Source organism: Phoenix dactylifera, chromosome 2 (assembly GCF_009389715.1).
Source record: "Phoenix dactylifera cultivar Barhee BC4 chromosome 2, palm_55x_up_171113_PBpolish2nd_filt_p, whole genome shotgun sequence".
Lineage (NCBI taxonomy): Eukaryota > Viridiplantae > Streptophyta > Magnoliopsida > Arecales > Arecaceae > Phoenix > Phoenix dactylifera.
Genome location: NC_052393.1, coordinates 19,732,726 through 19,756,972, shown reverse-complemented (window position 1 = coordinate 19,756,972; position 24,247 = coordinate 19,732,726). Strand labels below are relative to the sequence as shown.

The 24,247-nt window shown below is 36.5% G+C and overlaps 2 non-coding genes across 2 annotated transcripts; both read right to left on the bottom strand.

Annotated features, from left to right (window-relative positions):
* Window positions 1-425: 425 nt before the first annotated feature.
* Window positions 426-531, bottom strand: LOC120110047. The gene has a single exon (XR_005510827.1). It is a non-coding gene; the product is annotated as a small nucleolar RNA R71 (small nucleolar RNA).
* Window positions 532-11,314: 10,783 nt separating this feature from the next.
* LOC113461409 lies at window positions 11,315-11,435 on the bottom strand. The gene has a single exon (XR_003383669.1). It is a non-coding gene; the product is annotated as a 5S ribosomal RNA (ribosomal RNA).
* Between the last annotated feature and the right edge of the window lie 12,812 nt (window positions 11,436-24,247).

Here is a 24,247-nt window from a genome sequence, read left to right as displayed (position 1 = left end):
GAAATATTCGAGCTAAGATCAGAACAATAGAATCATTCCCACCTCCTGAGATGGCTGAAGAACAGCCCAAACTCCTGAGGGAGTACTTTACTCCCACCATTTACACTTTCCCATCTTGCATTCGATTACCTGAAGTAGCAGCTGTACAATATGAAATAAAATCTAGTGGATCCAAATGCTCCCATCTTTTTATGGGCTCACCAATGAAGACCCATATAAACACCTAGATGAATTCCTTGAGATTTGCACCACTGTCAAGATTCAGAACTTTACTGATGATGCTCTAAAACTTAGATTATTCCCCTTCTCCCTTAAAGATAGAGCCAAACAATAGCTGAATTCTTTAGAAGCCAACTCGATTCGTTCTTGGGATCAAATGCAACAAGATTTTCTTAAAAAATACTTTCCCATAGGAAGAACAAACCAGTTTAGACGTGCCATTACAAGCTTCTCCCAAACCGAGAGAGAAGAATTTCATGAAACTTGGGAGAGATTTTGGGACCTAATCCGTAAATGCCCTCATCATCAAATACCTAAGTGGCAGCTAGTGCAATGTTTTTATGACGGTTTGACTGAACGAAACCGTCAGATGATCGATGCCGCATGCGGGGGGACTTTCATGCTTCGAAATGAGCATGAAGCATGGCAACTATTTGAAAATCTTAATGAAAACTCCCTCCACCATGCTTCATGTTCTCGTCAAGCACCCCCAAATTTTCAAAGAAAAGGGGCCATTTGTGAAATAAGTCGTTCTATGGACCTATCTAGCAAGGTAGATGCATTGTCCCATAAGATTGACCAACTGATGATAGGAGGACATGTCGTTAGCTCTTCCCAAGCACAAGTATGTGCTATATGTTCTAGCCCATCGCATCCTATTCATGAGTGCCCCTCAGCACCCCAATTCCCCGAACTCGTGCAAGAACACATCAATGCTGCTCAAACACAACCCAGACCAGGTAATGATCCATTTTCCAATACATATAATTCGGAATGGCGGAATCATCCAAATTTTTCTTGGAGGCAGCAAGCTTCGAATACTACCCAACCCTACTCCCAAAATTTTCAAAACCCTCAGAATTTTCATCTCTACCGTCCCTCAAATCAATTTCAACACCCTCCTCCTCCAACTCAAAGAAATACAGCCTTTGAGGAGAAGGTGTTGACTGCCCTTCAAGGTTTGGAGGCAAACACACAACTATTGCACTCTCACACGCAATCAATTGCTAAGCTAGAATCCCAAATGGGTCAACTAGCCAATGCATTAAACAAGCGAGAGGAATGTAAGCTTCCAAGTCAACCAATGAGTAATCCTAGGGGACAATACGTGGCTCAAGAAACTCGACTAAATCATGAGCAAGCTAATGCTTTGACTACCCTAAGGAGTGGACGTATAATAGATAACAAGGTTGGGGAGGGTAACAATAAGGAAGGTGAAGAAGAGGAGAGGAATGTATCACATGAAAATCCAAAACCTTCTTCAGCTAGTCCACCATCTGCCACAACCCACATTCCAAAGGCTCCATTCCCTGAAGCACTTAATGCAGCCTCTCCCTTTGGCAAGAAGGGAACTTCATTAGAAGAGATGATGGAGGTCTTCAAACAAGTTAAAATCAACCTCCCACTCCTTGATGCCATTAAACAAGTTTCCTCCTATGCCAAATTTCTCAAAGACCTTTGCACCCAAAAGCGGAAATCTAGAATACATGTGCCTAAAAAGGTCCTCCTAACTGAGCAGGTAAGTTCCATTCTCCAACACAACACCCCTCCAAAGTTCAAAGATCCTGGTGCTCCCACTATTTCCTGTGTCATAGGAAATAACTCCATCGACCGAGCACTCTTAGATCTAGGAGCAAGTGTGAATCTTCTACCCTATTCAATCTATGAAAAATTTGGGTTGGGTGAATTGAAACCTACCTCGGTATCTTTACAATTGGCTGATCGATTGGTGAAGATGCCAAGGGGGATGATTGAAGATGTACTTGTCAAGGTAGACAAATTCTATTTTTCAGTAGATTTTATCGTCCTTGACATGGAACATGTGCCCAACCTTAAAAAACAAATTCCTATGATTCTTGGTCGTCCCTTTTTAGCTACAGCCAATGCATGTATCAACTGTAGAACTGGGGCAATGGATATATCATTTGGAAACATGAAAATTAAGTTGAATGTGTTTTATGCTGCTGACCAACATGTGAGGGAAGACGAGTGTTGCCTAATTGATGAAATGGATGATCTTGTAGAGAACGCCCTTCCCTATATCTTAGCAAATGACCCCTTAGAGGCATGTTTGGCCCATTTTGACATTGACAACTTTGATACAGACAAGGCCGTAGAAGAAGTTAACATCTTACTCGACAATCAATCTCCTATGAGTTCCCTTCCTTGGAAGATCCGACCTGAACCCCTTCCCCCTATTGCTAGCACACCACTTTGTCCTTCCATTGATTCTCCACCTAAACTTGAGTTAAAGCCACTTCCGACAACTCTTAAGTATGCCTTTCTAGGACCAGAAGATACCCTCCCTGTAATCATCGCGGCCAACTTATCTACTGAACAGGAGGGTAAACTTTTAAGGGTGCTAGAAGAGAATAAACATGCCATAGGATGGTCTGTAGCCGATTTGAAAGGGGTTGACCCCTCTGTTTGTATGCATCGAATTCATCTCGAAGATGATGCAAAGCCCATCCGAGAAATGCAAAGAAGACTCAATCCTAACATGAAGGAGGTAGTCAAGAAAGAAGTGGTGAAGTTATTAGATGCCGGAATCATTTATCCAATTTCTGATAGTAAGTGGGTGAGTCCGACACAAGTGGTACCCAAGAAATCAGGCATCACTGTGGTTGAAAATACGAAAGGAGAATTGATACAAACACGCACAACCACGGGTTGGCGCGTGTGTATTGACTACAGAAAACTTAATTCGATGACTAGGAAAGACCATTTCCCTCTACCTTTCATAGATCAAATTTTGGAACGGTTGGCTGGTCAAGGTTTCTACTGCTTCTTAGATGGTTATTCTGGATATAATCAAGTACCTGTTTATCCGGACGATCAAGAGAAAACCATTTTTACTTGCCCATTTGGGACATTTGCATATAGGAGGATGCCTTTTGGATTATGCAATGCACCCGCAACTTTTCAACGATGCATGATGGCCATTTTTTCAGATATGGTGGAAAACTTTCTAGAAGTGTTCATTGATGATTTCTCAGTTTTTGGCCTATCCTTTGACGATTGTCTGGACAATTTGACCTTAGTTTTGAAAAGATGTAAGGAGACCAACCTAGTATTAAGTTGGGAAAAGAGCCATTTCATGGTTCAAGAAGGCATAGTTTTAGGACACGTCGTGTCCAAGAGGGGCATTGAAGTAGATAAAGCCAAAGTCGATCTTATTTCCAATCTCCCTCCACCCAAAACTGTGAAACAAATCCGATCATTCCTTGGCCATGCTGGTTTCTACCGTCGCTTCATTCAGGACTTCAGTAAGATTTCCAAACCCTTGTGCAATCTTCTGGCCAAGGACACTCTCTTTGTCTTTGATAAAGCATGCGAGGAGGCATTTGAAAATCTTCGCTCAAAATTGACCACTGCACCTATCATACAGCCCTCTAATTGGACCCTTCCATTTGAATTAATGTGTGACACATCCGACTATGCAATTGGGGCAGTTTTAGGGCAACGGCTAGATAAAGTACCACATGTCATCTACTACGCTAGTAAAGCACTCTCAGATGCACAATTGAACTACACCACCACTGAAAAAGAGTTACTAGCTATAGTATTTGCGCTAGACAAGTTTCGATCTTACCTTTTAGGATCCAAGGTTACCGTATTCGCTGATCATGCTGCCCTTCGACACCTTCTTGCAAAGAAGGACACCAAACCCCGTCTGATTCGATGGATTTACTACAAGAATTTGACCTAGAAATTCGTGACAAGAAAGGAACTGCAAATGTCGTAGCAGACCACTTATCTAGGATTCTTCTTGAGCCCTCTAAGAATACCTCACCCTTACATGATGCTTTCCCAGATGAACAATTATTTGGGGTACAAGGAATGAAAACGCCATGGTTTGCAAACATAGTAAATTACCTTGCCATAGGACGAATTCCTGATGATTGGTCAACTCAAGACAAGAACTGATTCTTTTCACAAGTAAAGTTCTATTATTGGGATGATCCCGATCTATTCAAGTATTGTCCCGATCAAGTAATCCGTCGATGTGTCCCCGAATGCGAATTTCAAAGTATTCTTTCATTCTGCCATTCACAAGCTTGTGGGGGACATTTTGGGGGTAGAAAAACTGCAGCAAAAGTTTTACAGAGTGGATTTATTGGCCCACTCTTTTCAAAGATGCCCATAACTTTTGCCAAACTTGTGAACGGTGCCAACGGATGGGTACCATCTCCCGTAGAGATATGATGCCTCTCAATCCTATTTTAATTGTAGAAATCTTTGATGTATGGGGTATTGACTTTATGGGCCCTTTCCCACCATCCTTTGGTTTCGAATATATTCTTGTAGGGGTTGATTATGTTTCAAAATAGGTAGAAGCTGTCGCCACTAAAACTAATGACCACAGGGTTGTGATTAAATTTTTACATGAAAACATCTTTTGTCGTTTTGGCACACCCCGAGCCATCATCAGTGATGGGGGATCTCATTTTTGCAACCGGTCTTTCGAGGCTTTGGCTCGCAAATATAACATCACCCACAAAGTTGCTACCCCATACCATCCCCAAATGAGTGGACAAGTCGAGGTATCCAATAGGGAGTTAAAACACATCTTAGAAAAAACGGTACGTCCCGATAGGAAAGATTGGTCTCAAAGGATAAATGATGCACTCTGGGCTTATCGTACTGCCTACAAAACTCCTATTGGCATGTCTCCCTACCGATTAGTTTTTGGAAAAGCTTGTCACTTACCGCTAGAACTTGAACATAGAGCTTTCTGGGCTATCAAAAAGTTTAACTTAGACATGGCAGTAGCTGGTCCTCACCGAAAACTCCAACTAAGTGAACTTGAAGAATTGCGCAATGAGGCTTATGAAAATGCTAAAATTTATAAAGCAAGGACTAAGGCTTTTCATGATAAAAATATTAACCGTAAGTCCTTCGAACCTGGTCAAAAGGTTTGGCTATTCAATTCAAAGTTGCGACTCTTCCTGGGTAAACTTCGCTCTAGGTGGGATGGACCATTCATAGTAAAAAAGGTCTTTCCTTATGGTGCAGTAGAGATCCAACACCTCAATGGTGAACATGTTTTAAAAGTCAATGGCCAAAGGTTAAAACCTTATGTGGACTGTGTTACCGATGGGCAATTGATTGAATCTCTTAATTTGACGAACCCTGTTTATCAAAATAATTAAGGATGCACTGTATCTGGCTGAAGACAATAAACTTAGCGCTTGTTGGGAGGCAACCCAATTCTCTTAGATTTCTTTTTTAACATTGAGGACAATGTTAGGTTTAGGTTTGGGGGTATTTTTAAGTATTTTTTTCATTTTTTGTTTTGTTTGCATCTCTTGCATTCGTTTTCACTTCATAATGTCAGGTTTATCAAAAGAAATAAAAATATAAAAATATAAAAATATCTTTTTTAAAAAAATTGTGTTCATTTTTACAATTTAAAAAAAAAATTATATATATATATATATTACCTAATTTCTATACATGAATGCGAGAATGATAAATACACAAGGTATATAAAATCTAAAAAGCCCAATGACTAGTCGGAAGTAATATAAATTTAATTTCTTTTTATTAAGTCTCTCTTAGGGAGTTGTAAGCTAATTAATACTTTGGAATTTCACTACACACTGGCCGACCCTTCTAAGGTCTAGGCTCGACAATATGTTGATAGTATAGTAGCAACCTTGGACCCTGATGAATCATACTTATCTAATTCAAAAAAAAAACGATAAAAAGAATTTAGTCAGGAACATCGAAAAGGGCTACCTATTGTCAAAGGTCAAGTGGGCTTGTGATGAGAACTCCGAGCATAAGTCCGTAGGGGAGTCTTGATGCCTGACACCTTGTGCCAACTGGTGTGAGAGTTGTCGACTGATTGCTCGTTACACGGAGAAATCACCACAAGAGTAAAAGTGCACAATTTATATGCCTTTATAAAAATTAAAAAAAAATAAAAAAAACTCTGTATTGATCTTGAAAAAGATAATAGTGTGAAAGCCGTTGTTGTAAAAATTCGAGTAAACAGGAATATTACAGATAAAGCCCGTGAGGTACTAAAGTAAACATCCACAACTCTCGAAATCCTGCAGATAAGATGATTTTGAATCAGTGAGCAGGTTCTTTCGACCAATCCTTGGAAACTACTGGTATTAGCAACATTTTTGAGATCCAAACCCTTAGCTTGTGAACGGTCCAGATTTCACCGAGCACTCCAGTATAAATGAGTCTTACAACTTCCCTAACGAAAACTTGATGACTTCAACTTGAATTGCATCTTGACCTAGGATTTGGGCTGACTTAGTAAATAAAACCGTGTGTGCTTTGAAATTCTTATCATTTATGTATCTTAAATTAGATTTAAAAAAAAAGAAAAAAAAATTTCATAACAATAATGATTTATTTTAATATTGAAGTTTGTGGGTATCTTCACTGGAAACCCTCACGAGACTATAACTCGTCCACTAGGGTAACCTAGAGGTTTAAAGCCTTGTTGCATATGGTAAATGCAATCGCGATGCCTGCAAAAGTGAGTTAGAGCTTTTCTTTCTTTTTTTTATTTTGCTCGAGGACTAGCAAAACATAGGTTTGGGGGTGTGATAAGTGCTTAATAATTCATAATTTAGCTATCTTCCCATAGCACTTATTAATGTTCTTAAACTAATAAATACGTATTTTACCATGAAATTGAATGATCATTGAAATAAATTTAAAATATGGTAAAAAGTAAATAATTCTTTTCTTGAATCAGACTCTGAACTTGTCTCTCTCTTGTTTGCAATCTTTCATGAAAATTACAGGAAAACATATAAGGAAGAGATTGTGTTAACCCGATTTGGTAAACTGATAGAGTTGTAATCAAGTTAAGGTTATAATTAAATGGGTTTTGGTCCTAATTAGATTGAAAGCTATAATTAATTATTTTTGTATGAGAAAAATGTTTGATTAATTTTATTAAGTCACGGTCCTATTTTTAGTTTTGTCGAGTCCGGTCTGAAGCAGTTTAGCAAGAATTGAATTTAAATAACATTGGGCTCGAGACCAAGTTCAAGCAAATTAAAGATCATAACCTACCTCAAATCCAAAGCTAATTCCCAAATCAATCCAATTCCTTTCCCGCGACCACTATCCAAGCAATCCAACGGTTCAGAAACTCCCGTCTCCGCATCACGTTTCCAAACTAAGCAAAATAGAGGAGATCCTTGTTTTAAATTCATATATGCCCATTTTCACGTCAAAATAAAGCAAGAAAAATAATTTTTCCCAAAAATTACTGGAATCACTGTTCAGGTGAACAGTATTCCGAGGTAACACTGCTCATATGAACAGTGTTCCGTGAAAAACACTGTTCATATGAACAGTGTTACAAAAAAAAATATATAATATATAAGCCACTGTTTATCTTCTTCCTCCCTCCTTGCATCAGGGCCGTCCACCTTCCTCCCGTCGATCCCGCGTCGTGCCCACCGCATTCATGCCATCTCCTCTTCCGAATTTCCATCTCCACGCCGTGACTAGCGCCTCCGCACGGCTGCCATTCCGAGCATCCGAGACAGCATCGCATCCCAGCGTATCACGCCATGGATCCGATCACTTTCTTCTTCCGCTCCCCCGCCAGCATCCTGTTTCTCCGCCATCAGCCGGTGCAGCCTCTCTTCCCAGCTCCTCCGCCATCAAATCTCTGTGATTCAGCCTTCTCCGTGATCATCGTCTGCCCAGCCGTCCGTGATCGGCTCGTCCAGCTCCTTCTGTCGATCCCGCGGCCATCTCACCTTATCTCGTCTGCACGTCAACCTCCCATCGATCCAGCGGCCGCTCCATTGATCCGGCCATCTACATTCAACCCGGCGCTCCACGGATCATGCTTTCCTCCCGAGATCCAGCCATTCGCCATTTTCGTCCGCGAGCTGCCCTCCAGCATCACGCCCCGGAATCAGCCGCCCGTGATCTCTTCTCCCTTCCCGAATGAGCACACTAGATGACTATAAAAGCAGGGGGGAGTTCGGTGGCAAGGGGAGGCCACGGTTTGAAGAACAGAGGAGGAGCCTCTGTTCGGAAGAGAAAGAAATAAAAAAAGAGAGAAAGGAGGGGGGGAAGAGAATAGTTTGTGATATATTGGGAATAATGGGAGGTGAAGGCTTTCATTTGAAGATGGGAGGTCATCCGGAAGCCATGCGCGGCTAAACGTCTAGTCTAGGGCTGGATGAAGCCCTAGCAATGTATCAGGGCATTGTAGTTCTTATTTTTATTATTATTTTGGAGCTTGTTTAAATTCTTATTTTCAATGAAATATTCCTTGATGATATTTAAACTTTGAGCATGCTAGTTACTAATCATATTTGCTAAAGTAGTCTAAGATGATTCATGCCTAGGAAGATGAAGTGTGCTGCATCCTAGATTAGCATACTTAGGTAGACACTTCATGCTACACCGAAGATGGATCTTCCTAACACTCTTTATGCTTTTATTTTAAAAGGCTTGTAGCCAATTTGCATGCCTCTCCAAAAGATAAAAATTAAGAACACAGTCCCTAATGCAATGCTACGCGGTGGATTCCAAACCCTAGATCTATCTACTTTGATAAATTTCAATTCGTACTCATAGATTAATTTAGTTAAATCAAGTTAGCAAATCCTTCTTCTTGATTTATTTTTAAAAGAAAAATAACTTATTCTTCAATCCCTGTGGACCGACACCCGTAATCACTATCCTACAGGATACGTGCTATTGCGTGGTTTATTTTTGAAATTGAAATAACCGATCAAGCAGATAGATTGGGTGTAATGAAACTTGAGTTAGAGTCTGCTTAAATATGATAGCAACAAGTCTTTATTGTCTTTGCAATTCTAAGTTCATACAATAATACTTGTTCAAATTTTGAGTTAAACATTAGAAATCCCTGACTGATGAAGTTTGTGGATAACTTCTCTGCAAACTCTCACAAAACAACACTTGTCCACTAGGATAACCTAAGGGTTTAACGGCTTGTTGCACGTGCTAAGTGCAATCGTAATGCTCTACGAAAGTGAGTATTTATCTTAGTATATTTTTATAATAAATAACACTTTTGCACTCTTATTTTATCATTTTCGCACTAAATTGCTAGAGACTAGCAATAAGCTAGTTGGGGGGTGTGATGAGAGCACAAAAGTGCAATCATCGTACCATCTTAATTAGTATTATAGTTAATCTTTAATGATAAAAATTAATTAATTAACGTTGTATTTGTGTTTGAGTGCAAGGAATCCAAGAGATCCAATAACATTGGGTTTGAGCCCAATGCTCGACAGCCCGAGCTTAACAAATTCCCCAATTGCCATGCATGCATGAAATCCCGACTGTCCACGTCTCATCCGAACATGCATCCAATAAAGCATCACTAGACCATCAACCGTCCGAACCTGCAGCCGTGGCATCCCTTCCAAATCCTCCACGCCATCAACGCAATCAAAGCATCTCCCACGTCCGCTCCTCCCAGCAGTCCGCATTCTTCACGCGCGCCCCATTCTGTGCGATCACGGGAGGCCCCTGCATCGCATCACCCTCTTGGCCCAAAGAAGGAAGCTCACATCCTTTCTCTTCAGCGCCCCGTATCCCGTCCATCCACGAAAACCTCGTGCGTGCGCCCCATTCCTCTTCAGCCATCAAGGAGCCCGTGAAGCCAGCCATCATCTTCTTCCCCCTTCCGGATCTACAGCTCCTCCTTCCCGTGATCCCGCCTCATAGAGCGCCCCCTGCTTCGTATGCATTCACAACGCGAGCCATTCCGGACATTCCGCCACCAGCTCTAGTGATCCCACGGCATCCTCATTTCCGGATCAGCTTCTCCATCCCATGATCAAGATCCAGCGTCTCAGCCTTCCCACGGAGCCGCATCCGTTCCAAGTCCGCCTCCTTTGAAGCCGGTGATGCATCCCAAGATTGCTCGTCCCAGCATCCCACACTTCAAGCCTCCGCGTCTGCAAGCGATCACGCGTCCTCCCTTCCCGAATCCGCGCCCGTCCGCCCTCCCCTTCCTTGCGTCTACCATCATTCATGCCCCAGTCATCATGATCCAATCTTTGGTGGGGATCTATAAGAGGGGGAGAGGCCATCGGCTGAAGGAGTGAGCTCGGTGGGGGGTGGTGGCCGGCGGGTCCAGGAAAGAAACAGGGGAGTTTTGTTTTGGGGAGAGAAGATAGAAAGAAAGAAAGCTCTGTTTCAGGTTGAAAGAAAGGATAAAAAATAGAGGAGGGAAGAAAGAGGAGTTTTCTAATTTCTTTTATTCCTTCCTTTGTTTTTTATGTTTTATTTTGTAGAAGGAGGAGGCACTAGGCTTCCAAACTTCATTTTATTTCTTTTGTAATTGTCCTTTTTTTTTATGCAATCAATAAATTTTTTTTATGCAATCCTTGTTCTAGATTCAAGTTGATTTCTGCTTTTTATGCAATCTGTTAATTTCTTTAATTTTTATATGCAATACATTAAATCTTCCTTTATGCAATTTGTGTTCGCTTCAATCTTCTTATTTTCATCCATTTTAATTTATGCCAAAGCTTTTCTTTTCCAATAAATATATAAATGCTTTTCAAATCTAAGTATATGTCTTCTAGTTAATTTCAATTAAAAATAATTCTCCGGTAGACTAGAAAATCTATCATCATCCCCGACATAATATTTTTCTTCTATCATTCAAAAATCGATTTTAAATTCGACTGAATGTTCTAATTTTTATGCAACTCCAACCGCCTTCCTGTGGATCGACCTCTTACAACCACTATTTTTCAAGTAAGAAAGGTAAGAGTAAAATTAAATTAAACTTTGTTTGTCGGTTCTAACAACGATCTGTTTAGCATATTTTTAGGTAAACAGGAATCGGACGAACACCATTTGTCACGCCCCCGCCTCCTCGGGGCACGTGAGGCACCCAGTGCCCACATGGGGGCCACATTAGGAGGGACCGCGAGGCTCCCCTACCAGATATTGTCCGATTCCGGAGCTTCACGCAAGCGTCCTTCACCCCTCTCCGATTTTGTTTTCCATCCAAAACGCATCTGTAGGATTAGGAGACACCCGCCTCATATGCCCAGGCTCTAGAACGAGTCTTTCCGATATGGGACTATTGGGCCTCACACCAAAATAAGGGGGGCAACACGAGGACTTCCCAGGGGGTCACCCATCCCAAAACTACTCTCGCCCAAGCACGCTTAACTGCGGAGTTCTGATGGGATCCGGTGCATTAGTGCTGGTATGACACTGCAGCACAGATCCATTGGGGTTGATCACGGACCGATCTTGATATTTGTGATTAGATTTGAATGGATTTAAACCCTTAGCCTGACGAGGACGTCAGAGCTTGAACGGGGGGAGTATGTGAGGATCCGTGCGGGCGTGTGTTTAGTCCCACATCGGTTATTCGCTGGGTAGATCTTGGGTACTTATACAGGATCAAGGAATCCAAACAATAACTTCCGACTAGCCAGTTTGGATGAGATCCTGAGTTGTTATAAATAGTATCAGAGCGGACCCAGCCTATAACTTATGTGGACTAGGAGACACTGCAGCACGGATCCATTGGGGTTGACCACGGACCGATCGTGGTATTTGTGATTAGATTTGAATGAATTTGAACCCTTAGCCTGACGAGTATGTCAGGGCTTGAACGGGGGGAGTATGAGAGGACCCGTGCGGGTGTGTGTTTAGTCCCACATCGGTTATTCACTGGGTAGATCTTGGGTACTTATACAGGATTAAGGAACCCAAATAATAACTTTCGACTAGCTAGTTTGGGTGAGATCCTGAGTTGTTACAACATCATACGATCATTGCTACAACTGAACCCTCTACATTTATTCAAGCATTTGCTGATTCGAGATGGAGAGCATCCATGTCAGCTGAGTACAATGCACTGCTGGATCAACAGACCTGGATACTAGTACCTTGGTCCTCTAATCAAAATATCCTGGGCTGCAAATGGACCTACAAAATAAAAAGAAATGCCGATGGATCTATAGCCCATTACAAAGCAAGACTAGTTGCACAGGGTTATAAGCAAGAATATGGTCTTGGCTACCTAGAAACGTTCAGTCCAGTGGCAAAATTTCCTACAATAAGGATTCTTCTAAGTCTTGCTATATCTTGTCATTGGCCTATACGTCAACTGGATGTATGTAATGCTTTTTTACATGGCACCCTTGATGAACAGGTTTACATGCAGCAGCCAAAAGGCTTCATTGACACATCCAAGCCTGACCATGTGTGTTTATTGAAGAAAGTCATTTATGGGCTTAAACAGGCTCCAAGACAGTGCTTTGTGACATTCACAAATTTTCTTCTCAAATTGGGGTTCCACACGAGCAGTGCTGATTCCTCTCTACTGATTCATAATCAGGATTACACATCGACGTATCTTCTAGTGTATGTGGATGACATTTTAATTACCGGAAATAACTTGCAATCTGTCACAAACCTTATCTCCACTCTTCAAGGAAGATTCAAAATGAAGGACTTGGGATCTTTATCCTATTTTTTGGGAATTCAAGTATCTTCTCCGGCAACCGGCTTACATCTTAGTCAGAAAAAATATGCCATCTCTTTGCTACAAAAAGCAGGTATGGAGCACTGTCGTCCTCTTTCCTCCCCATTATCATTCAAATCAAAAGCTCCTAGCAATATGACAGATCCATATCCCAATCCACAATTCTACCGCAGCCTGGCAAGATCTTTACAGTATCTTACAATTACTAGACCGGATATCACCTTTGCAGTAAATTACATCTGTCAATATATGCATCAACCGCTGCAACATCATTTTATCATGTTAAAACGGATACTTCAGTATGTTCAAGGCTCTCTTGATCATGGTCTATTCTTCACCTCAGGCTCCTTTGCTCTATCAGCTTACTGCGACTCAGATTGGGCTGGTGATACAGATAACAGACGTTCTACCACGGGGTATTGCATCTATCTTGGGTTCAATCCTGGCATGCAAAGAACCAGCCTACTGTGGCAAAGTCATCCACTGAAGCAGAATATCGGGCTCTAGCTATCACTACCTCAGAAATAATATGGCTTCGCAGATTACTTAATGATTTTTCTATTGCTATGACATCACCTACACTACTTTACTGTGATAATGTATCTACATTAGCTCTTGCCACTAATCCTATTTTTCATGCCAGAACAAAACATATTAAGGTAGATTACCATTTTGTGCGGGAAAAAGTTCAATCTCATGAAGTTTGCCTAAGGCATATCTCCACTACTGATCAACCAGCAGATATATTTACAAAGTCGCTACCTACTACTCATCATCATCTTATCAGATCCAAGCTTCGGGTATTTCCACACCCATCAGCTTGCAGGGGGGTATTGAGTTCTAGAACCTTCAAGCAAACTGACTCAACTGAATCAGTTAGAGGATCAACTGATTCAGCTTCATTCCCAGCTGGACATACTACATCAACTCCAGCTGGATCAACCGGATCATAGAACAATCCAGAATACATGCCATTACTATATAAATGAATGTAATTTTGAACTATAGTGTATTCACTCCATTCTTTCTGTTTTCTCTGTTACTGTAGCTTCATCCTAGATCTTATTTGTAAAACGTTTTCAATGAAACGTTGTTACATACAACTCTATTTCAACATATCCTGAGAACAGAATACAGTTTCTGTTTCTATTCTTTCTTCTCAAATTCTATCAATGCAACACCCTCACCCACTTTCACTGTAAGGCTATTGATGCTCATCTTGTTTTCTTCATTGCTCCTTTCATTAACATTTGTTCCAAGCTTCAGATTATTATGGGGAAGCATATATTCCTTTTCCTTGACTCCTTGTGGTGTAAATACCAAGGCATCCTCCTCATGCCCTCCATTTTTGACACGTGTTTTGGAGAGGATCACGGGCAAACCACATGTAATAAGAAATGCGAGCGAGATCTTGATGGATACACTGCATTCAAGTTAACAAAAAAAATATATCAATAGTTGCAATAGATTAATGGATTATCATAAGAATATACGCCTAAAAGAAGCCAAGTATCCAAGATAATGAAGGTTTATGGAAAGCCGTAAGCTAAACTCAAAAGAGTTGCAAATTTATCTCAAAAAAACAATTTCTTTGAAAACATATAAGATGTGGAATATGAGGACAACATATATATAGAAGAAATTTCAAGGTTAATTGATTTAATGTAAATGACATGATAAACATTCATAGTCTTATATATCATTCAACTTGGTTATAACTGCATTGATAAGAAACATAGTGTGCATAACATAATTATTACTAATTATGTCATGGACATCAGCTACATAATAGAGGATAATAATCTTGTCTTCTTTAATTAGAAGGAAACTAATGGCGTATGCTAATCTAAATTATATAATCAAATAAAAGTATATATATATATATATTATTTATAATGGAAAATAATCTAATAGAATTTTTTTAAAATAAGAATGCAAAATTTGGAATATCTACCTATAATTATATAATCAATATTCTATCTATAACCTAATAGTGGTTTTGCAATTTAAAATTAAGTTTTTGAATATATAGGTGGACTGCTAACTATACTTATTAGAAGATTTATTTTTTTTCATGATCACAAAATTACATCAATACAAAATGTCGAGGTGGTCCTCACAGCTATTTAATCTATATTTCATGCTTGCTATTATGCATTTAAAGAAGCATCATAATTTTTGTATGCAATGCACAAGAAGGCGAACATGCAACCACAGATACCTAAATAGAGAGGTAATGAGCATACTTAGACCCAAATTGAGAAGGCTTGCTTCAAAGTTTTACTGACATGGTAATCAATTACAACTCAACAAAACTAAAAGGTTGGCCTTCTATTCAAAGACTTAATAGAAGTTTTTTTACATAAAAATATGGGTATGATGCAATTTTATGCATCTCCAAATGTACACCCAGATTATTTGATCCATATTGATGCAATGCGGCCAAATGAAAAAGACTAGCGCATGCTAAAATAAGGGGGAGTAAATGATGGAGATTAAAAAAATGATTTAAGGTGACATTGTCTACAAAGAAACCACCCAAAGCCAAGTTACTATAGTGTCTCCTACTAGAGGGACGACTCTATGGCTAAGCTTGTAATTACTGTATAAACTTCTTTTCATTTGTAAGTTAATTTTGTTATGCCTACTTAAGTGTACAAAACATATTTTTATTTCTAAAAAATCATTTTGGAGAATTCATATAACTAATTAAAATTTACATTATTTAAAATATTATAAGTATTTCTTACTATAAGATTAATTGGACAAATTATAGATGGTACAACATGTTGGATGATCTAAATTGAGAATTTAATTTTACCTATACTATATTCTATTATTTTATAATATTGCCTATGGAATTTGATGTGTCAGCTTTGTTCACTAAAATACCTTTCTACTTATTAATCTACTTGATTGCATGTAACCTATCCTCCTATTATTAGAGACACTATTAGAAAGTGGACAATTAATTAAGGATGACAAAATCCAACACAGAACAAGTTAGCTGCAAACAACATTATTTGATTTTCTTATGTTTATATTTTTATTTAATTTTTTAATACTAGTTTTTCTTTAGTATGCACTGCATATACCAATTTACTAGTAATTATGTTTGATAAATCTAAAATCTATAAAATATATACAGTAAGAAAATCAGATGCTTTCAGATAATATATTAAGTGGTGTAAATAGTCATTGTCTATACATTGAGATATAAGTTCTATGCACAAATTGTATATTATAATTCATCTATTTAGAGATATACAAAATGAGAAAATAAACTATATCACTTCAAAACATGAATTAAATGGAATACATCTTGAACTTGGAAAAAAAGAGTGAACTTTTGACTACATAGTGCATATGTAAGAAAGCGTTGATTTTTGATCATTTTATTTATTGTCGAGTATGATTTACTGTGTTGATTCTTAATTTAGATATACAATCATACTTTTAGAATGAAAACCTATAAATGGGTCCCTTTACCTGTCTCTCTAAGTATATATTACAGATTAGAGGGAAAAGGAAGACTTTTCTATTGCTAATGTTATAAGAAAAAGTCTTTACTCATTCACTTCTAAGAATCCAAAGAAATTCTAAAGGTTTGGACTAGCAACTAATCTTTCATTTACTAATAAATTTGGATAGTTCTTGACTTAGGCTTACTATTTGATTAAGCACTAAAATACAACTCAGTCGATTATCTATTGTTTAAACATAGCTTCTCTAGTCTCTTGAAGGAGAATCTTTTTGATTTTTTTTTAATATCAGAAGTAGAATCCCTAGAACCCATAATACTTCAATCGCAAGGAGAGAAAAACATCTGCCAAGTGAAAAGGACAGCTTAGAACTTTGCTATTGATACGTTGTTCTAGATTATTTATTGTAAGCAGAAGCAAGTGTCTTCCTAGTTGATGCATCATAAATTGGAATTTTGATGCAAAAACTTTAGGCATTGGTGGATGATTGTTCATGGTGGGTAACAGAGGACCACAAGCATCTTCAAGATGAAACTACGTAATTTATTAGAATCAACCTTTATCCTCTCCCACCTTCTCCCATCCCCTCTAATCTTTGTCTTAATTTTCTTCAAAGAAGTCTTTCTATTCCTAGAAACAGTTTTCTTGTATTTCATTCTAAAGATTACATGATGGGAGACCATCTATTCTAAAAAAATATTTATGCCAAATAATTAGTGGCTTGGTCTAACAAAAAGAACAAATATGGACAAAAGATAATTAGCTTGTAAATTAGTTAGTATTTATAAATTAATTGGCATCGACATTTATTTTTTTTTCTTTTCATAATATTTTATTTACTTATATGGTTTCATAGCTGTGCATCAAGTTTTTTTTTTTCTCTTAGGTAAAACATAAAATAGTGTTAAAGTAAATACCTCCTAAAAATAAGATAAATGATATAATGAGTGCACTTGGCAATTTACCACATCAGTCATTCACCTCATATATGTAAAAAAGGTCTTGAGTTTGGATTTTTGGAAGATAAAAAAATATTTTTTTATGACTTATCTTTTAGAATTATCTATACTAGCTAAATTTTGGTTGATAGATGTTTTTGAATTGAAAAGAATGATTGTATTTATATAAACAAATTATAAATACACTCAATTGGTACCATGCATTTGTAGACCACTCAATTCATTGGTATCTTCTCAGAGATTTGTATCTTTCTCATTTTTAATTATTTAAATAATTCTATCTCGCTTCTCTCTCTTCTCTCATCTTGTTCACAATTTCTCTATCTCCAAACATCTTACTACATATGAAAATATTATATGTTAAACTTTGACTTTGATCTCCATGGTTAGGAGTGTCAGTTTGTTGGGCTTTGCTTCGCTTTTTTACAGTCATTCTTTGATTAAAAATAGTAGTTCAGTAGTCCCTTATCTCCCCAGAGATATCAATTAAAAATAATATCCATTGTAATTAAGTAGGAATCAAATACCCATCACATTAGACAACAATATTGTAATCATTTGGTCACTATTTACATGAAAATTCATTAAAATAATCAAGATAAATTTGGAAAAGATCCTAATATTGTTGTTTTCGTGTGATACCTATCCAAAGGCCCATACACTCATCCATATTCCCTATCTATCTACTAGATCTATATGGTCGTGGGGCCTATTTTTTATTTCAATGCATGTGATCACATTTTTATTTTTTTTTCATTTTCATGATAGAGAAATAATGAAAACATGGTTGAGTGATTAGCATGTAAGCTACATATCATTCTTACTTTTTTGACAACAAAAGAAATGGATGAGGACCTTGATATTATCTCTTTAGAATATGCTTGAGTTTGTATTTTAAATCCAGCCCTATGGCCATCTCATTTATGTTGCAACCCTCATGATCCCATCATATCTTGTTTTGTTTTTTTTCTTCGTCATTATAAATTTTAGATATCATCCTTAAATTTTTTGATTTTACAATCTCTAGTACAGATCTAAGATGAAAATTTAAAAGTGAGGATGAAAGACTTTTGCAGCTTTGCTTCTATGGGAATAAAAAAATTTGAAAATTGATAATCTGCTAAACTAGGTTACTATCTAAATATCCTTCATTACCCTACCTTAGTTGAATGGAGGAAATTAAATTTATTGAAAAGTAATAGCTAAAAATAAAAAAAGGACACCAAAGCATATCCCAAGTTTGTACTATTGTGAGTAAGAATAAAATTTTTGTTCTTTTTGGAAAACATTTAGCAAAGTCTAATTTGCTTCTTTAAGAACATAAAAATGGATGAAAGGGAAGTATATATCAAAAAAGATGTATAGAATAGAAAGTAAACGAGAAGAGAAAGATAAAAGAATCCACTTTTATATATCATATAAGAATGAATTCAGCATATCATTATAAGAATCCACTTTTATTGATTATATCAACTTATCGTGTAATGATATTCCCATGCACATTGCTAAATAACATTAATGACACAAGTGCTTCACTACTTTTAAGATTAATTATAAAATTTTCAGTATTTTGAATAAACTACTAGACACAAAAAAATTGCTCCTAAGAAATTAATGCGTATGTTTGATAAGCAAAAAAAAAAAATAGATATTTGAATGTAATGATAATTTTTACTCATTTGTTTTCAGCAGTTGTAAAAAATATAAATAATGATTTCATATTCTCATTCTATATCCTATATGTGTTAAATATCATTATAGCATCCCCATGCACTAGGTTATTTTATGAACAATAATGATTTTAAACAAAAAAATATTTTTTAAAAACTTGTTTTCATTAAATTAGTTTTCTCATCACTTAGATAAATATGAATTGTCTTCTTACTATAATTTATCATATGACAATATATATTCTTAAAACATGTATCATTTTGTTTTTGAAACGTTATAAAAGATTTTCTCATGGGAAATACGATATAGAAGAGATATTTTATTAGAGAGAGAGCTATTTTAAGGAAGGAAAAACTCATTTTTATTATATGGTCATAAAATAAAATCATTGAGCAAAAATCGAGGCAAAAAAATAAATTAAAGTATTAGTTATAGATCAACCAAAATATGCATATAATCATATTCTCATGGATTTGTTTTCCGTACAATTGTGAAATTTCTTCAATCTTATAAGTATAATAAATTAAATGATAATATAAATTGTGCATAATAAGTAATTTTATTATAGAACATACACAAACATAGTAAGCTATGAAATTTATTTCATCATATCTCCTGATATATAAAACAAAGTATTGAACACAATAAGTAATTTTATTATAGAACATACAAACATAGTAAGCTATGAAATTTATTTCATCATATCTCCTGATACATTATACAAAGTCTATACCATGACATAGCATATTAGATACGAAAAGTGGATGCTAATTTCTACATATCTAGTTGGAATATTGTTTCCACTTCATAAGTAGGGACTCTAGGTTTGATATTATTTTTTAGTTGTAAATGCAGACTATGGGATATTTTGATCAACTAGATGGAGAGGACAGCAAGAAGCCTTTTTTGGACAAGGATTCATTTCACATTTAGGACTGCGAGAATGGCTAGAGGTAGTTTTTAAGGAGTTCAAAAGAGGACCATGGTTATCTTTCCTGTCTATGTTGATGATTGCATCATTCATCTTGTAGTTCATCTTGCTTCCATCTTCCAGTATATGTTGATCATTAGGCAATTTGGCGCCGACTATTTCCTTGACGAGCCTTTTGATGTAAAACTTGTTTTTGTAACCAATTCTTCCACTTATCTGCAAATCAAGATTTGAATCTCTTGGAAGTTGATGCACCTTCTCTTCCATTCTTTCATATGGAGCACGCTTTGAGCTCCTATAATTTGCATCCCTTGCATATATTTCCAAAACAACCATACTCATAATAAAACTCATGTAAAGTAAGAGTAAGATCTTCATGGTTTACCTGCAATTTCATCAAAAAAAAATTGGTAACAACAAGAGATCTAAAATATATTGAATCAATATAGGTTGGTGAAGGAGTTTGAGAAAATACTCAATGATTTTGGAGGAGAGTTTGATGTACAGATTTTACGTTTAGAAAGACTGATTTATAGACAAATTTTTCTATACTAGTACTCTATATACTTTTTCGTCATGGGTACTATGGTGGTCTAAGTGGGTGATCATTATGGCAACAATTGAGTATGTTGGAGACCAATAAAAAGTCTAGATAACTTTATAGTTAACCAATTAATCATGCAATTGATAAAATTTATACATATCATATTAATAAAGCCTCCATAAATGATTTCTTTAAACTTTTCTATTTTAAAATATTTAATTCGGAAACACATAATTACAAAAGATAACTAATCATAATTTAATGCATCATTTAATTAAATTATATCTAGGATAATTTTTTTAATTGGTATATTAAAATTTAATGTCTCACATGATTCTTTTCTAACTTCAGATTTTATTTCTGTTTAAGTAGAATCCAAGGATTATGGAAGAAATTATCTCCATTCCAAGTGTTCACTATATAGGATGTCTAGTTTTTTTTCTATTCTTAATGTAATTTTTGTGTTCTATATTTTATTATCATGTTAAGATATATTTTACTCTTTACCAAGAGCATAAGAGATTGTGCTTCTCGTATAACAGTAATTTCTCAATTCAAGATTATGCTTATTGACATGAGGCTTACATTAGCTATGCTATTAGTAGGTTAACACTAGCTAACATGACATGATGAATAAAAGAATAATAAGCTATGCCACTAAGAATGTGTACTATGGCATTAAAAATGGAGAAAAGAGACAATTTAGTCAAAAAAGAAATTTTAAAGTTTTTTTGATAATGTAATAGCCTGTTGTTTCATACAATAGTAACTTTTTTATAGTGGCTTTTGATATAGTGGTACAATAACCATGTTAGTTTAAATATGATTAAAATTTAATGTCTCACATGATTTTTTTCAAATTTAAAATTTCATTTCTGTTTAAGAAGAATTCAAGGATTATGGAAGAAATTATCTCCATTCCAAGTGTTCACTATGTTGGATATCTATTTTTTTCTATTTTTAAGGTAATTTTTGTGTTCTAAATTTTATTATCATATTAAGATATATTTTACTCTTTACCAAGAGCATAAGAGATTGTGCTTCTCGCATAACAATAATTTCTTAATTCAAGATTATGCTTATTGACATGAGGCTTACATTAGCTATGCTATTACTAGGTTAACACTAGATAACATGACATGATGAATGAAAGAATAATAAGCTCTACCACTAAGAATGTTTACTATAGCATTAAAAATGGAGAAAAGAGGCAATTTAGTCAGAAAAGATATGTTAAAGTTTTTTTTGGTAATGCAATAGCCTATTGTTTCATACAATAGTAACATTTAAATAGTGGCTTTTGTTATAGTGGTGCAATAACCACATTAGGTTAAATATGGAGCATGATAAACATTAAGTCTATAGTTCCTTCGATAAGTGATATTACATCTTGATAATAAAGAAATTAAACAGGCATTTGTTGTGCATTTTTTATGACTTATGTTATTGGCTGCTTGAACCTGCCGGAGTAAACAGAAGTCCAGATTTCTTATGGTTGAATGCTTGAATACTTCTTGAGAAAAATAAATGGGACTAGGAATATTGTTGTGCACTAACACATAAACTAGATTCATGGATACTATGATTTGTATGTGTTCAGTTGTAACATAGTTCCACAGCACAGGGGGGTGGTAATTCACTTGCTATATATTCAAGTAGCTGCAGTGCATATAAACCAGAAAAGAATTCTATTGTATTGCTAAAAAAAAAAAGAAAATGGAATCTGGGATACAAGGAGAAAGGCAGCCAGTAGCTAGATGTGCCATGTAGGAAAAATGTAAAGACCAAGTTAAATTCTGAGGAGTCCTTTTGGTTTCTTCAACTCCTATATATAAGATTCTATTAGTTAATTTCTATGGGTATTAAAATATGATAGACATTATTTATGTTGAATAGACTAGCGGCATTGATGCGAAGACATCACTAATCTGCTCCCAATGTCTTGCTGAAGTTGTTAAATAAACATATCTGACTCCATGTTTAATGAAAACAAAAACTTGTTCAACTGGGTGAAAAATGCACGATTCCTCTGTATAGATCTTCTAATAACTAGTCAAGTAGGTCTAGAATTTGAATATTTTTTTGAATCATTTGCTTGATTTTTATTTTGTCATGCACAAGAAGTGATTTCGGGGATAATCAATTCGACATTGTGCATGCCCTTGCTGAACAAAGTAGATCTGTTGATATGATATCCCATTCATTTATTTAGTGTTCTCCATCAAATGTTCTGAGTGAGCCCAAGCATGATAATGGGTGGTGGTCTTTCCATGTGTTATTAATGAATTCCAAAAACTAAAACTGATAAGATGAAATTCATAAGTCACGATGCCACTGTAATTAGTATTTGCAAGACTTGGCTAGAATATGTGCTTCAAGATATACATCTACAATGGAAGCTTCATCATTCTTTTGAAAAGTTACCTTTTACTCACATGGGAAATCCTTCATATTAATTTGCATCAAAAAAAGTTATATGCTAGTGCTTCAAAACGTGTGAAGGATACCCTAGACCAAACATGAACAGTATTGTCACTTATTTCATTAGCCTTGGAAGCAACTGGCTCCTGAAGTAAAAATGCTCTATATCAATTTGTGAGGATATGTGCGAGCGTGCATTTAGTCTTACATTGATTATGCACTAGATAAATCTTAAATAGTTATATAAGGCTAAGGAACCAAATACTTGAAGTAACATTTTTAGGTAAGGTCTTGGGTTGTGATACAATTCCCATAGCATATTTGTTCTCTCATCACATTAAAGGACTTCAACTTAGTTTACCTAGTATGTTCAGTTTTATTTCTGAAATCATGGTATAACATTACTAAAAATTCAAGAAATAGGTACTTAAAATTTAAGACATACTCGTAATAAAAGATTAGTTGCAAACTATAGAAGGTTGAATTTCGGTGATAATGCTAGTTTACAATGCCTACTATAGCCACAACCAACCCTCCACATAGGCTCCTAATCTGGATGAAAATTTTCCATTAACGCATCATTTGATGAGGATATATATGCCCCCCACTGGGTGTTGTCTCATATTGGTGGAGAATCCATAATCAGATGCTTTAAACCAATTTCAACTGCCAGTGCCTCAGCTCTACCACTCTAAGATCTATAAATAGCATAACTGCACTTGCTAACCCAACAACTCCCGACAGAAGTCTTCGTATTCTCTTTTAAGTTTGGGTATTAAGTTATTATTTGTAGTATGTTTTGATTTTGAATCCTATGTTATATATCCCTTTAAACACCTGTGATTATAGAATATTGAGATTACTTTTTCATGTTCTTGCAGCAGTAATCAGATTGAAAGGATGAAGTTGGTCTTCATTATTCTTCTTGGAATGGTTACGTTGAGCTCATGCATGGTGATGCCTCGGAAATTGTTGATGGAAGAAACCGATGCAGGAGGCCAAGCTGAGACAGTTTACCCTGGGACCACTGTTAGCAACCACCATGAAATTCCAAGAGATAAGGATAACAATTATGTGATCAGCAGCCCTGGCAACATGCCATGGGGTGGTGCGGATGGTGGTAAGAAAGAGAGTACACATGGTTCCAACAACTAGAGATGAAGGGCTTTGTTATCATGCATAGGTTCTTATTGCGTGCATGGGTGCTTGACGGTTCTAGGTCTAGAAAAGTATGGCAACAGAAGTTTGATGCTTGTATCTACTACGTCGAACTGTACTGCAAATAAATAGTCAGCAGGCCGTGTAAGATAAATATTCTCTCTTCTTCTTCTTGAATAATAGCCAGGCAGTGTACATAATATGAGTTCGTGAATTGATACCTCGTGAGATCTCTCTCTCTCGCTCGCTCGCTCGCTCTCTCGGGGTCCCATCCCTACCCCCACCCCTCCCGCTGTATAAAGCTCCACTTAAACACGTCCTTCTGTACCTCCTTAAAGATCCACTAAACACTTAGTTAATTCAAGGTACCGT